General features: G+C 43.9%; 1 long non-coding RNA gene across 1 annotated transcript; it reads right to left on the reverse strand.

Moving 5' to 3' along the window:
- Window positions 1–1,120: 1,120 nt before the first annotated feature.
- LOC131412376 (uncharacterized) lies at window positions 1,121–11,521 on the reverse strand. Its single transcript, XR_009221765.1, has 3 exons — window positions 11,432–11,521; window positions 5,093–5,166; window positions 1,121–2,739 (listed from the first exon to the last, which is right to left on the reverse strand). It is a non-coding gene; the product is annotated as an uncharacterized LOC131412376 (long non-coding RNA).
- Between the last annotated feature and the right edge of the window lie 3,164 nt (window positions 11,522–14,685).

Genomic DNA, 14,685 nt, shown 5'->3' on the forward strand with positions numbered 1-14,685 from the left:
CTCAGCCATTAAAAGAAAGGAAATTTTTATATATGCTTTAACATGGGTAGTTATTAAAAACATTTTGCTTAGTGAAATAAGCCAGATGCATAAGGACAAATACTGTAGGATTCCACTTATATGTAGTACCTAGAATAAGCAAATTCATAGAGACAGAAAATAGAATAGAGGTTACCAGGGGCTGAGGGAACAGGGAAGGGGGAGTCACTGTTGAATGAGTACAAATTTTTTGTTAGGGATAATGAAAAAGTTTTCGGTATAGATAGTAGTGATGGTTACAGAATGTTGCAAATGTATTTAATGACACTGAATTATACACTTACAAATGGTTAAAATGATTTGCATATTTTACCAAAATAAAAAATTTACTTCTGTAAATTAGTAATTTTCACTCCTCAAAAGACGTCATTAAGAGAATGAAAAGATAAGCCACAGAGTAGGAGAAGATATTTACAGAACGTAGAACTGACAAAGAGCTCATATCCATAATGTCTTAAGAACTCTTACAAATCAGTAAGGAAAAAGACAGACAACTTAAGAAAAAGATGGGCAACAGACTTGAATAGGCACTTCACAAGAAGACGACCAGAGGGCCCCCAATCAACCTTTGAAGAGATGTTCAACTGCTTTAGTCATCTGACAAATGCAAAAATCTCGATGAGGTGCCTCTACACTCTCTTCAGTGTAGCTAAAACTGAAAGGATTATTACCAAGTACTGGCAGAGATGAGAAGAAACTGGAACGCTCATACACTGGTGGGCAGGTGTGTAAACTGGCACAACCACTTTAGAAAACTGTTTAGCAGCATCTAAGAAAGTTGTACAGATGCACATGGCAGGATCCAGTAATTCCATTCCTAGGTATACACAAGAGAAACGTGTACACATGTGCACCAAAAGACACGCACAAGAATGTCTACAGCATCGTTATTTGCTATGGCCCCAAAATGGGGAAAAAAACAAATGTCTACTAATGAAATGAAAAAATAAACTGTGGTGAAGTCCTTCAATGGAATAATATACAGCAATGAAAATGAGAAAACTATATGCAACAGCATAGATGAATCTCACAGATATAATGCTGAACAAAAGAAGCCAGGCAGACAAAAAATACATATTGTGTGATTCCATTTATTTGAATTTCAAAACAAAGCAAAGCTATCTACATGGCGTTAGAAAGCAGAATAGTGGTTGCCTTTGCAGCGAGGGATTAGCAACTACCAGGAGAGACAGGGATAGGGGCTTTTGGAGTGCTCATTATATTCTGTTTCTTGACCTGCGTGGTAGCCACACAGGAGCATTCACTTTGAGATAAGTCACTGAACTGTGCACTTATGACTTGTGCTTTCATGTGACATGTTATAGTTCAATTAAAAAGCTTGACAAATAAAAGTTAATACATTTGACTATAATGGCATCTTCATCCTAAGTCCATCCCAGTGGTGTGGTCCTGGTATCCACTGACGTGCATTCTCAAGTCTAGAGAAACTCATTGACCAGCTCCCCAAAACCCACAGAGAACCAAACACACACTCTGGACTTGGCTCATAGTCCCCAGTCTACAGCCGCCCAGCATGCCCAGTGCTTCCCTGCAAAGGTGGATAAGGGGCTTGATATTTGAGCTCTGCCACACCTTTCCTTTCCTTGGCCCCAAAGCACTCTGAATGTATGGCCTCTTGCTCCATGAAACCTGCCTCCTCTAATCCTAAAACCACACGTGATTTTTCCCTAACCGTCTAAACTTTTGGCCCACGTGCCTGAAGAAGCTTCCCACCTCAATAATGAGGAGAGATTATCAGAGAACCCACACGCCACCTCCTAAAAATAATCATGCTGTATTTGAATCCCCTCTTGGCAATGTACTAGCTGGGCTAGTGGCCTTGGGTAAATCACTTAACCTCTCTGAGGTTAAGGATTAAAAATAGTATCTGTTTTTCAGATTCGTTCCAAGGATAAGAGATAATATGTGTAAATACTGAGCCCAGAGATTTGCACTTTGCTCGATAATTTCATTTTTGCTAAAAAGCAACGCAGAAACAAAAAGCACATCATTTCTAAACCTGGGCTTATCCTGGGCTTGAGTGTGAACTCCTTATTGGCAAGGTAGGAAAGCCAGGCAAGAGCTTAGAGCCATGGAAGTGGGCGCAGGATGGAGATGTAGGCACCATCTGGCCAGCTTGCAAGATCCTTCTGCAAGTCCAACCCAGGGACCACCTGCTTCCCTTCTTCCCATCACAAGAAATTTATCCCTTCACAATGCAGTCTGCTCAGCTTTATTAATATTCATTAATTCATTGAGCAAATATTTATGGAATATGTGGCACAAGCCAGACACTGGACCAAGTGTTGAAGACGCAATGACGAGCAAAACAGATGCCAACCCTGCACTCTTAACACTTAAGACCCAGTGGGGTAGAGAGTTCACACTTTTAGGAAGTTCCTTATGTAACAGTGTGTTGAACAAGCAGGACTTGTGGTCCAGAGCAACTGGACATTTGTTTCCACTGATCCTTCAGGTTCTGGTCACTCTTGGGTGATACAAGGTCCCTCATTTGGTCATTAGGGTGTCCAGTCTCACGTAGTTATCAACTCTCCCAAATCCATTCATCATGACAGCTACTCACTCCCCCTCTGCCGAACTCCGAACGGTTGCAGGTGGAAAGCCCCAGCCAGGCATCTTTCCTCTTTCTCCCTCCTCCACTTGCTAGCTGCTAACATTGACTCCTCCTCCCCCTTGGGTCTGAAGAATGTGAGAATGGAGGAGAGTAAGAAGAGATGATAGGAAAGTTCTTATTTGGTGGGCACTGTGTATGCCGACTCTGGGCTCTCTGGGCCTGGCACAGGTTTCAAGTTGACCCTTCCTTTCATGAGTGTTTCTGTGGTTTCTTCAGAGAGGGCCCCCCACCCATCACGGAGGGACACTTATCTCCCATTCTCTTGGTCAAGCATCCCTGATGTGTTTGTTCCTCCAGCAGACCCCTCAGATGAGACCTATCGTGACTCCCCCGAGGCTGCTTGTGTGCATGGCCCACAGCTGGTCTAGGCAAAACACTCAGACATCCTTTGCCCTGACCGTAGGGAGAGCAGGGCTCTCCCAGTGCACCCGCCTCTCTCCACTCATCCATCCGCAGTTGACCAGCCTACCCTTCCTCCTTCCCAGTAGATTTCTCAGAGGGCAATCAGACCCCAGTCCTCTGCTCCTCCCCAAAGTTCAGGGGCATAAATTAAGTTTCTGAATAGCCTTTCTCTCTTGATTTAAAGAAAATGGAGACTCGCCCCCAACAGCAGCATACTAAGTTGGAGGGGTGGTGGGAGCATTCCATGGCACTCGTGTCAATAAGGAGGTGCAGTGATTGGAGAGAATTTGAAAATCACAATAAAACCAACTAAATGTTGGCCTAATTTTTATTACCAACATGCTCTGACAATGCTAAACGATATCTGTGATCAACAATTCTCCTCGCCGGGGCAGACCGTTCCCGATACACCTCTTGACACATCACTACCCCCACCCCCACTCCCTGGTGTTGGGGCCACTTACAGCACTCCTACAGCTCTCTCTAAAAGTCCTCCCCACCAGTGGTTTCACAGTCTGGCCTTTTAGTACCCTCGATGCGGGTGACGGCATCAAGAGTCATCCAGCCAGTTCTATTATAGCATCTTTGAAAGTGAACGTCTTGCGGGCCGGCCCTGTGGCTTAGTGGTTAAGTGCACGTGCTCCGCTACTGGCGGCCCGGGTTCGGATCCCGGGCGCGCACTGACACACTGCTTCTCTGGCCATGCTGAGGCTGCGTCCCACATACAGCAACTAGAAGGATGTGCAGCTACGACATACAACTATCTACTGGGGCTCTGGGGAAAAAGAAATAAATAAATAAAATTATTAAAAAAAAAAAAAAAAGAAAGTGAACGTCTTGGACTGGCCCCTCACTATGAAATGTATCTGGTGCATCACTTTAAACTTCCAGTTTAATAGGCTGTTGCCCTCACATCAAGCTGGGATATGCCTTCCTGTAACTCCTACCCCCATCCTGGAGATAATAATATCTCTTGGGGGCAGGAACATTCTGGGGATTCAGTGAGTTAAGAGGCAAAGCACCTGCATCAGGGTTTGGCACACAGCAGGTGTTCCCATCGCCCCCTCCCTCTGCCTCTAGGGTCTTGGGGGAATGATGGAGAGGTAGTATCTTTCTCACCTGTGCTTGGGTCTCCCTCGGAGTCTCACCAGTCCACCCACCTTCCTGCGCCACCCAAGGAAGGTCCTTTTATTCTTTCCCACCTTTATAAACGTCACCTATACTTTTTTTTTTTTTGGTGAGGAAGATTGGCCCTGAGTTAACATCTGTTACCAATCTTCCTCTTTTTGCTGAGGAAGATTAGCCGTGAGCTAACATCTGTGCCCATCTTCCTCTATTTTGTATGTGGGACGCTGCCACAGCATGGCTTGCTGAGCGGTGGGTAGGTCCGTGCCCAGGATCCGAACCTGCGAACCCTGGGCCACCAAAGTGGAGCGCACCTAACTTAACCACTATGCCACTGGGCCAGCCCCTCACCTATACTTTGATTTTTGATTTTTTTGCTAAAAAAAAATCATAAAACCAAGAGTGCTCTGTAGAACACTTGGAAAATACTGATAAATCTAAAGAAGTAAAATTAAAGCACATGTCTCAGCAAGATAAACACTGTTAATAATATTGGGGTGTGACTTTCTTGTGTATTTCTCTGTATCTATCTATACAGACAGAGATGATACAGATATATGCGCACACACACCTCTCATTAGAAGCAAATTGTGTGTATAGTCTTGTACTCTGTTCTTTCCGTGTAACCTCTGCTCCTTCACCCAGCCTCCCCCTGTTGCCCCAGTGCTGATTGCTCTCCGCCCCCGGCTCCTGTAGCATTTTGACGTATCCCCAACTGTTACACTTACTTAGTCATATTTCCTGCAATGACATTTAACTGTTTAATGCTTCATCTGTTTTAGATCAGTTTTCCCCTAAATCTGTACACTTCATTACAAAAGTGATGCTCACTTATAAGGAAGCCAAACATTACAGATATGTATGAAGTGAAAAGTAAAAACTGTTCCCCACCTTCTGCCACTTCCATGTCCTGGAATTGCCTCAGGTAACAGCGTGGAGGGCATCCTTTCACATTTTCTATGTATCTACAAACAGATATGAAAATATATGCAAGCATACACATATTTATGTTTCACGAAAATGGGACTTTTCTGTGTATAACTCTTCTCAAACTTGCTTTTTTACTTAAGAATAAGGCTTGAACATATGCTACATCAGTACATATTGATCTTCTGTATTCTTTTCAACAGCTACATAATACTCCACTATCTAGACGCACCACCATTTTTTAAACTTGCTCCCTCTTGATGGGTATTTAGAGAGCCCCAGCCCTTGGCTGTCACTGACACTGTGTCTGTGAGGATCATCACAGACAAATATCTAAGCACGCTGTACGATGCTTCTGTGGGTTAAGTTTCTAGGAGTGAGACTGCTGGGTCATACAGTATGCACATCTTAAAGAATGATAGATGCTGCCGATTGCCCTCTAAGAAGCTTGGATCAATTGACACTCCTGTCAACAATATGTGAGGGGCCGGTTGCCCCACACACTCACCAATATTGCGTGAAACCGCTCTTTAATTTTAGCCACTCTAATTGGTGGTTTTAGGGCCGGCCCCATGGCTTAGCGGTTAAGTGTGCGCACTCCGCTGCTGGCGGCCCGGGTTCGGATCCTGGGCGCACACCGACGCACCGCTTCTCCAGCCATGCTGAGGCCGCGTCCCACATACAGCAACTACAAGGATGTGCAGCTATGACATACAACTATCTACTGGGGCTTTGGGGGGAAAATAAATAAATAAATAAATTCTTTAAAAAATAATAATAATAATTGGTGGTTTTGCTCTAAGTTTTGTTTACTTTTTATTTTTTTGCTGAGGAAGATTGGCTCTGAGCTAACACCTGTTCCCATCTTCCTCTACTTTGTATATGGCACGCCACCTCAGCATGGCTTGATGGGCAGTGTGTAGGTTTGCACCCAGGATCCCAACCGGTGAACCCTGGGCCACTGAAGCAAGTGCTCGAACTTAACCACTACGCCACTGGGCCGGCCCCTAATTTTTGTTGTTGTTGTTAAGTTCAGTCACAGGAAAGAGACCGCCAGTTCTCCTCCTTAATCCAATCCCCCCTTCTTCCATACCAGTACAATTTCTAGATGGGCATTTGTTCGCCTATCTAAAGGGATAGTCCTCCTTGTCTCTTGAAGCTGGGTGCTTAGCCATGTGACCAAGATCTGGCCATATATGTGGCCATATGTAAGTGTAAGAGAGGCATGTGATTTCCACATTGTGCTCTTAAAGGAAAGAAGCATTCCCTCTCCTTCCCCTTTTGCTCGACTGTTGGATGCTGCAGACTCTGTACCACCTGACTATGAATACAGTGGTAGATACTGAAGCAGCCGTCTTGGACCATGAGATGGAATCTGAATGTTGAGGATGGCAGAGAAACAAGATATCTGATATCTCAGATCCTCAACACTCCAGAATCACCCTCCTGGCTCTGGACAATCGACCCATATTTTCACATGAGAAAGGAAAAAAGTCTTCCTTTTTTAAGCCACTGTATTTTGAGGTCTTTTTAGTACAGCCTCCAGACTTGACTAATACAGGTGGAAATTTGGGAAGACATTTTGTTTATTGAGGTTACACTGCTTTATAACATGTAAATTTCAGGTGTATATCATTATATTTCGACTTCTGTATAGACTACATCATGTTCACCACCACAAGTCTAGTTGACATCTGTCACCACACAAATGTGCCCTTTTACCCCTTTCACCCTCCCACTTCCCCTCTGATAACCACCAATCTGTTCTCTGTATCTATGTGTGTGTTTGTTGTTGTTGTTTTATCTTCCATGTGAGTGAAATTTTATGGTATTTGGCTTTCTCCATTTGACTTATTTCACTTAGCATAACACCCTCAAGATCCATCCATGTCATCACAAATGGCAAGATTGCATCTTTTCTATGGCTGAGTAGTGTTTCATTGAATATATATACCACATCTTTTTTTTTTTTGATGAGGAAGATTGGCCCTGAGCTAACATCTGTGCCAATCTTCCTCTATTTTGTATGTGGCATGCCGCCACAGCATGGCTTGATGATTGGTGTGTAAGTCCGTGCCTGGGATCCAAAACCACAAACCCCTGGCCGTGGAAGTGGAGCGTGCGAACTAACCACTATGCCCCTGGGCCGGCCCCTATATCACATCTTCTTTATCCATTTATCTGTCGATGGGTACTTAGGTTGTTTCCATGTCTTGGCTATTGTAAATAACGCTGCACTGAGCATAAGGGTGCATGTATCTTTCTGAATTAGTGTTTTCGTGTTCTTTGGATAAATACCCAGAAGTGGAATAGCTGGATCATACGGTAGTTCTGTTTAATTTTTTGAGGAATCTCCGTACTGTTTTCCATAGTGGCTGCACCAGTTTACATTCGCACCAATATGCTCTTTGACAGTTTTAGCAGTATCCTTTTGAATATGTCTCCTCAGGCAAGGGAAACAAAAGAAAAAATAGATAAATGGGACGACATCAAACTAAAAAGCTTCTGCACAGCAAAGGAAACCATCAACAAAACAAAAGGCAACCTACCAATTGGGAGAAGATATTGGCAAATCATATATCCAACAAGGGGTCAATATCCAAAATGTATAAAGAACTCATACAACTCAACAAGAAAAAAAACAAACAACCTGATTTAAAAATGTGCAGAGGATCTGCATAGACATTTTTCCAAAGAAGATATACAGATGGCCAACAGGCACATGAAAAGATGTTCAACATCACTAATTATTAGGTAAATGCAAATCAAGACCACCGTGAGCTATCACCCCACGCCCACCAGCATGAGAAGACTTTCCCACCAGCTTCTTTCCCCAACTATGTTTAAGTTCTTGAGAGCAGGACCCTATCATCTCACTAGAGGTTTAACAGTTGATTAGGAATGTCCTGCCGGTTTTCTGGCCACTCCTCGTGAGGACAGTCTACCTTAGGTCACTTCCAGTGCTCCCAGGGATGACCTAGTTCCCAGCACCAGGCAACACTGCACCAAGACCGAGGAGAAACAGAAGACTATACCTGAAATTTGTAGCACAGCATTGTGCTTTATGTAGTTTTAAATTTTTTGTAGAATTTATATGAGTGTGATTTTTCAGAGCTGTATATTTTTTTAAATTGGAGATTCAATAGACCGTGAGCATCAATACAACAAATCTCCTATTATCTACCTTTTGGACATTCACATGGTTCCTAAGCAAAGCAGTGGGGAGGGTTGGGGGAGACTATGACAATAACAACCACTTATATTGACGCCTAAGTCATCCCTGAGATGATTCTTCCTAGTTTTAGGTCTGCTCAGCTGCCAGACACAACAGCTGTGATAGAAGAGTCCACGGAATCTGAGAAAAGTACCTTGGAGTCTTCCGAAGCCCAAATAATTCTAAGTCACAGCTCTTGTTGGTAAACACTAGGAAATATTTGAGCTGAAATAAGGGTTCAGGGCGAGCCGGAAAAAAAAGGTATTTTACTAAAGCCTAAGAGGAAAATCAGGGCTGGGTAGTGAGAGTGGTTACAAAGTTGGTGCACATTGTTAGGAGGTGGATTTCAGCTTGCTCTGATATTTTCGGATAATTTGTGGGCTACCCTTGTAATGTGGTGAGTTTGCTGGAAGAATTTAAGGAGGAATTGGCTGATCACTGTCAAGAAGACTGGAAAAGGGCTCACCACACTGCTGGGTGATCAGACCATGTGACGTCCACAGCCCCTTGTAATTGTTCAAGTCCACCTCTTTACGCATTACCCGAGGAACACTTACTTTTGACAAAGGCATTATGCAGGTCATGAGAAAGGCCTTTGTGTGTCATTTGTATTCTTTTCTTAAATGTCTCTAAGCCTCCCAGGGCTCACATGAGCTAACACCATCATCCAGAGGTGCTCTGCTGTCTGACATAAACTCTTTCACAGATCGCATGTATTTAAACAATGGATGAATGATTTAGAACCATGTCGATGATGCCGCTTAGATCTCTCTTCCCTAAGCAACTTAGAATCTTCTCCCCTAAATTTATCCAGCTAAATACTTTACCAGCATTAAAAATTCTGCCATGATCCACAAAAGGCAGAGTTGTGTGCTGCGTTGCTTCAAGGCTAATAATAGCTTTAACTGGGGTCAGTGCATCCCACACACACTCTAACATAAAGGCAGATTCAGGAAGAAGTCCATGGTTGTGGCAGCGACCACGTGTGGCGGGGAATCATGATCTTTGTACAATGAGCGCGTCTCTTCAAGAGCTAACTGTAGTTAAGTTTTTGGTCTGGAATCTCCATCCCTCTACCTTCATGCCCCAAGATCCTTTTCTCAGTCATCACTACATCTTAACTTAGACTTTGATTTCACTAAAATACCAGTAAGTCATAAAAAGTAAACACACACACCTCAGATGGACCCCTGCTCTCAAGGGACAAATGCTCTTCCTAGTGACGGACAGCTGATGAAAACAGAAATTCACAAACAGCTCCACCAATATGAGGTCTGAGAGCCCAGATCCATCAGGTTTCCCCTCTACCTGGGGCTGCAAGGTCAACCTCACCCATACCCTCTTCAGTAAAGCCTGCAATTGAATCATTAACTCCACCCTGTCATGTTTCATGCTAGGAAACAGAACCAGAGAGGCCAGGTGATTTTCCAGAGCTGCACAGCCCTTTCATGGTGGAATGAAGCATGGCGTTGAGATCTCTGCCTCTCTGTTCACTGCCTCCCTCGTGTCATCATGCTGCCACTGAATAAGCACATCCTCTCTGGGGCATCTGTAGTTTCTCAGTAAAGGAAACTAAAGACCGCTCCTGCTCTGTGCTCCCTGAAAGTCTAGCACACTTTGGTGAAATGATCTGCAGCCAAGTCCTTAGGTTCTCTGATGGCAGTCATTTAAATATCATACATTTCAATTCCTATTGATGTTATATTACGTGCCTACATAGAATAAAGAATGCATGCCAATTAGAAGAAAATTTGGCAAAGAACTGACCATGGATGTATTAAGATTACATAACACCGCATCAAACTATGGAAGTGGGTATATAGAGGTTAAGGAGAAAAACTCTCAGAAATCAGATTGTGCGGTGGTGAGCCGGTAAATGTTTTAATGACAGATGGCAGGGTGGGGCTGGGGAGGAGAGCAGAGGAGGTCTGGCTTGTAGCATTTGCTTATTTCTGTGGTGTAAACACTACCACTGTGGCTGATTTCAAGCTATGGTGATATCCATCAATGCAGAGTTGGGGAAAGGTGTTCACAGCTGGCTCCACCAGCAGGTAAGAGGCAGCTCCAGCCCCGCCAGATACAGCACAGTTAAGGTTTGTGCTGCCTTATTGTTCACTTATTCTTTCTTACTTATATCAAGTGCCTACTATAAACCAGGCATCGTGCTAGATACTGGCGATAAATAGGAAGGAAAAGGAAACTTGGTCCTCTCCTCTCACAGCTCACAGTCTAGTGGTGACATAGACATTTAATCACAAAAGTATAAAAAATATGTAAAATTGTAACTGTGATAAAGGTTAAGGAGGGAGAGTAGACGGTGCCAAGAGGTCATGGAACTGGAGGATGGGCAGGGTCCACTTGCCTGAGGGAGCAATCACTGGGCTGAGGTCTGAAGGAAGCTTTGGAGCATCACCATGCAGAGGAGAAAGAGAAGTGATTGAGCCAGAGGTCAGAGCATGGGCAAAGGTCCTGTGGTGAGAGGGAAGTTGCCTATCACATGACAAGATTTAGACATAATCACCTGCATCCTTTTCTTTTCCATATTTCCTTACCTGTAAAGGTTTCAAAAAAATCAGTCAGGTAGGGAGTCAAGATGGTAGCATAGGCAGACTCTGAACTCACCTCCTCCCACGGACACAGCCAATTTACAACTACTAGTGGAAAAATTACCCCTGAGACAGAACTGAAAACTGGATAAGAGGAACTCCTACAACAAGGGACAATCCTAACTGAGGTGGAAGAGGCAGAAACTCCCTTCTGGAGAGGAAAAACGCCGCCTTCACAACCGCCAGCTTCGCAGCCGCCCGGGAGCAGCTCACAGGTACACAGCCTCCCTGGAGGCGCACAGGGCGCTGAGCCGGGAGCGCCCCTGCTGTGGGTATTTTGTGGCCCAGCACAATCGAGACCAACGGCATAATATCTGACTTTGCCTGCTACTAAAACATTGGGGAGTACCCCCAAAAAACCCGGTTCACAAAGAAACTAAAACCGGCTCTTAAAGGGCCCGCGTGCAAACTCACCCGTTTCAGAAAGCATCCTAAAATCACCAGAAAGAAAGGTGCACAGTGCTTTGGTGAAAAGAGACTCACCTGATAGGCCCTGAGTGCATCTCGGTGAGGGGTGAGACCTCTCCAGGGACTGGGACATTGGCGACGGCCATTGTTGTGGGCTGGTGTGGGCGTGCTGACAGAGACACCATTGGAGTTCTCCCTGGGGCCTGCTAGCCCAGGGTCTGCCCCACCCGCTAGAGCACGGATTTAATCCAAGTCAGCCAGGGCAGGCAGCCCACCCTAGAGACTGGCCCCACCCAGCAACTAGCCCTCTGGCAACTTGTGGGCCTGCATAGATTGGTGACTGGATTCTCTGCAGCCTGGCAACTGAGCCAACTTCAGTGGGGCAGGGTGTGCACAAGGAGCGGGTGGAGAGTGTGGGACAGTGGTGGAGTGTGTGGGGCTCCCGCAGTGGAGAGACTGGGTCCACGTCGGGAGGTTGGGGCGCACACACGGGACAGGACTGTGTTGACTGTGTGTGTGGACCTGTGGGCGGCAGTGCTTGTCAGCTGCAGAAGACTTGTGCTTCTCAAAGACCCACGTAGGAGGTTTGCCCCACCTTCCCAAGTCTGAAACAATTGGGTGCTCCCGTGCCTGAGGCCAGCCCCACCCAGCTACAATCCTCAGAGAGCTGACAAGAGACCTAAAGGCTGGAGGCTTATAGCAATTGTAAGGCCCTGAGCCTAACAACCTGCCACGCTGGGGGCCTACTCACTTAAAAGAAATACTGCAACACAAATGTGGTATTAGAACTTGTAGCCAACTGTACTGGGGCTCCCCACACCTGATAAAGAGACTGAAGGGCCCACAACAACTACAAGCAGCTGAGCATTACAACAGCTGGCCAGGAGCATAACTCGGCCTCCCTGGGCACATACAGGGAGAGCAAACAGGCCACAACAGAAGGACACACGTAGCCCACACAGGGGTCACCCCTGGAACATTGAGAACTGAGGGAGGCACACTGCAGGACTCCTAAGGCATCACTTGTATAAGGTCACCTATCCAAGAGCAGGAGACGTAGCTGACCTACCTAATACGTAGACACAAGCACAGGGAAAGAGGCAAAATGAGGAGGCAAAGGAATACATTCCAAGTAAGGGAACAGGACAAAACTCCATAAAAGGAACTAACTGAAACAGAAATGAGCAACCTACTCGACAGAGAGTTCAAACTAAGAGTGTTAAGGATGCTCACTGATGTGGGGAGAAGAATAGATGAACTCAGTGAGAATGTCAACAAAGAAATGGAAGATATAAAAAAGAACCAATCAGAAATGAAGAATACAATACTGGAAATGAAAAATTCGCTAGAGGGACTCAAAAGCAGAGTAGAGGATACAGAAGAACGGATCTGCAAGCTGGACAAAAGACTAGAAGAAATTACCCAAGCTGAACAGGTAAAAGAGAAAAGAATTAAAAAGAGTGAGGACAGTCTAAGGGACCTCTGGGACAACATCAAGCACACTAACATCCGTGTTATAGGTGTCCTGGAAGGAGAAGAACAAGACAAAGGGGCAGAGAATCTATATTTCAAGAAATAATAGATGAAAACTTCCCTAACCTAAGGAAGGAAACAGACATCCAGGTACAGGAAGCACAGAGAGCCCCAAACAAGATAAACCCAAAGAGGCCCACACCAAGACACATCATAATCAAAATGTCTAGAATTAAAGATAAAGAGAGAACCCTAAAAGTGGCTAGAGAAAGACAAGTTACATACAAAGGAAACCCCATAAGGCTATCAGCTGACTTCTCAGCAGAAACCTTACAGGCTAGAAGAGAGTGGCACGATATATTTAAAGTGCTAAAAGCAAAAACTTACAGCCAAGAATACTCTACCCAGCAAGATTATCATTCAAAATGGAAGGAGAGATCAAAAATTAACAAGCAAAAATTAAAGGAGTTTGTCACCAAGAAACCAGTGCTACAAGAAATGTTAAAGGGACTGATTTAAGGGGAAAAGAGAAGACCACAAATAGGAAAAATTATCTATTTCCATGATAAGATAGCAATGGATACAAATGCACAAAAAATAGGTTAGATATGATATCAAAAACATAAAAAGAGGGAGGAGGGGAGTTAAAGAGTAGAGCTTTCAGACAGAGGTCAAACTAAAGAGACCATCAATTCTGTATAGAAGGAGAAAGGAACAGAGAAGGACTACTAAAACACTGAGAAAAAAAGTTAAAAAATGGCAGTAAGTACATACTTATCAATAGCTACTTTAAACATCAGTGGACTAAATGCCCCAATTAAAAGGCATAGGGTGGCTGATTGGATAAAACACCAAGACCCATATATATGCTGCATACAAGAGACACACTTCAGACCTAAAGACACTCACAAACTGAAAGTGAAGGGATGGAAAAAGATACTCCACACAAACTGCAATGAAAAGAAAGCTGGGGTAGCAGTACTTATATCAGACAAAATAGACTTTAAAACAAAAACAGTAAAAAGAGACAAGGGCATTACATAACGATCAAGGGAACAATCCAACAGGAGGATATAACACTTGTAAATATCTACGCACCCAATGTAGGTGCACCTAAATATATAAAGCAATTATTAACAGACATAAAAAGAGAAATAGACAGTAACACAATAATAGTAGGGGACTTTAACACTCCACTTACACCAATGGATAATTCATCCAAACAGAAGATCAATAAGGAAACATTGGCCTTAAATGACACACTAGAACAGATGGACCTAGTAGATATATACAGAGCATTCCATCCAAAAACCGAAGAATACACGTTCTTTTCAAATGCACATGGAACATTCTCCAGGATTGATCACATATTAGGCCACAAAACGAGTCTCCATAAATTTGAGAAGAGTGAAATAATACCAAGCATCTTTTCTGACCACAACGGTATGAAACTGGAAATCAACTAGAGGAAGAAAATCAGAAAGGCCACAAATACATGGATATTAAACAAAATGCTACTGAACAACGACTGGGTCAATGAAGAAATCAAAGAAGAAATCAAAAAATACCTGGAGACAAATGAAAATGAAAATACAACATGCCAGAATTTATGGGATACAGCAAAAGCAGTTCTAAGAGGGAAGTTTATAGCAATACAGGCCTATCTCAACAAACAAGAAAAATCTCAAATAAACAAGCTAACAATGCACCTAAAGAAACTGGAAAAAGAAGACAAACAAAGCCCAAAATCAGTAGAAGAAGGGAAATAATAAAAATCAGAGCAGAAATAAATGAAATAGAGACTAAAAAAACAATAGAAAAAGTTAATAAAACCAAGAGCTGGTTCTTTGAAAAGA

The sequence above is a fragment of the Diceros bicornis genome, chromosome 13 (genome assembly GCF_020826845.1).
Source record: "Diceros bicornis minor isolate mBicDic1 chromosome 13, mDicBic1.mat.cur, whole genome shotgun sequence".
NCBI classification, from domain to species: Eukaryota; Metazoa; Chordata; class Mammalia; order Perissodactyla; family Rhinocerotidae; genus Diceros; species Diceros bicornis.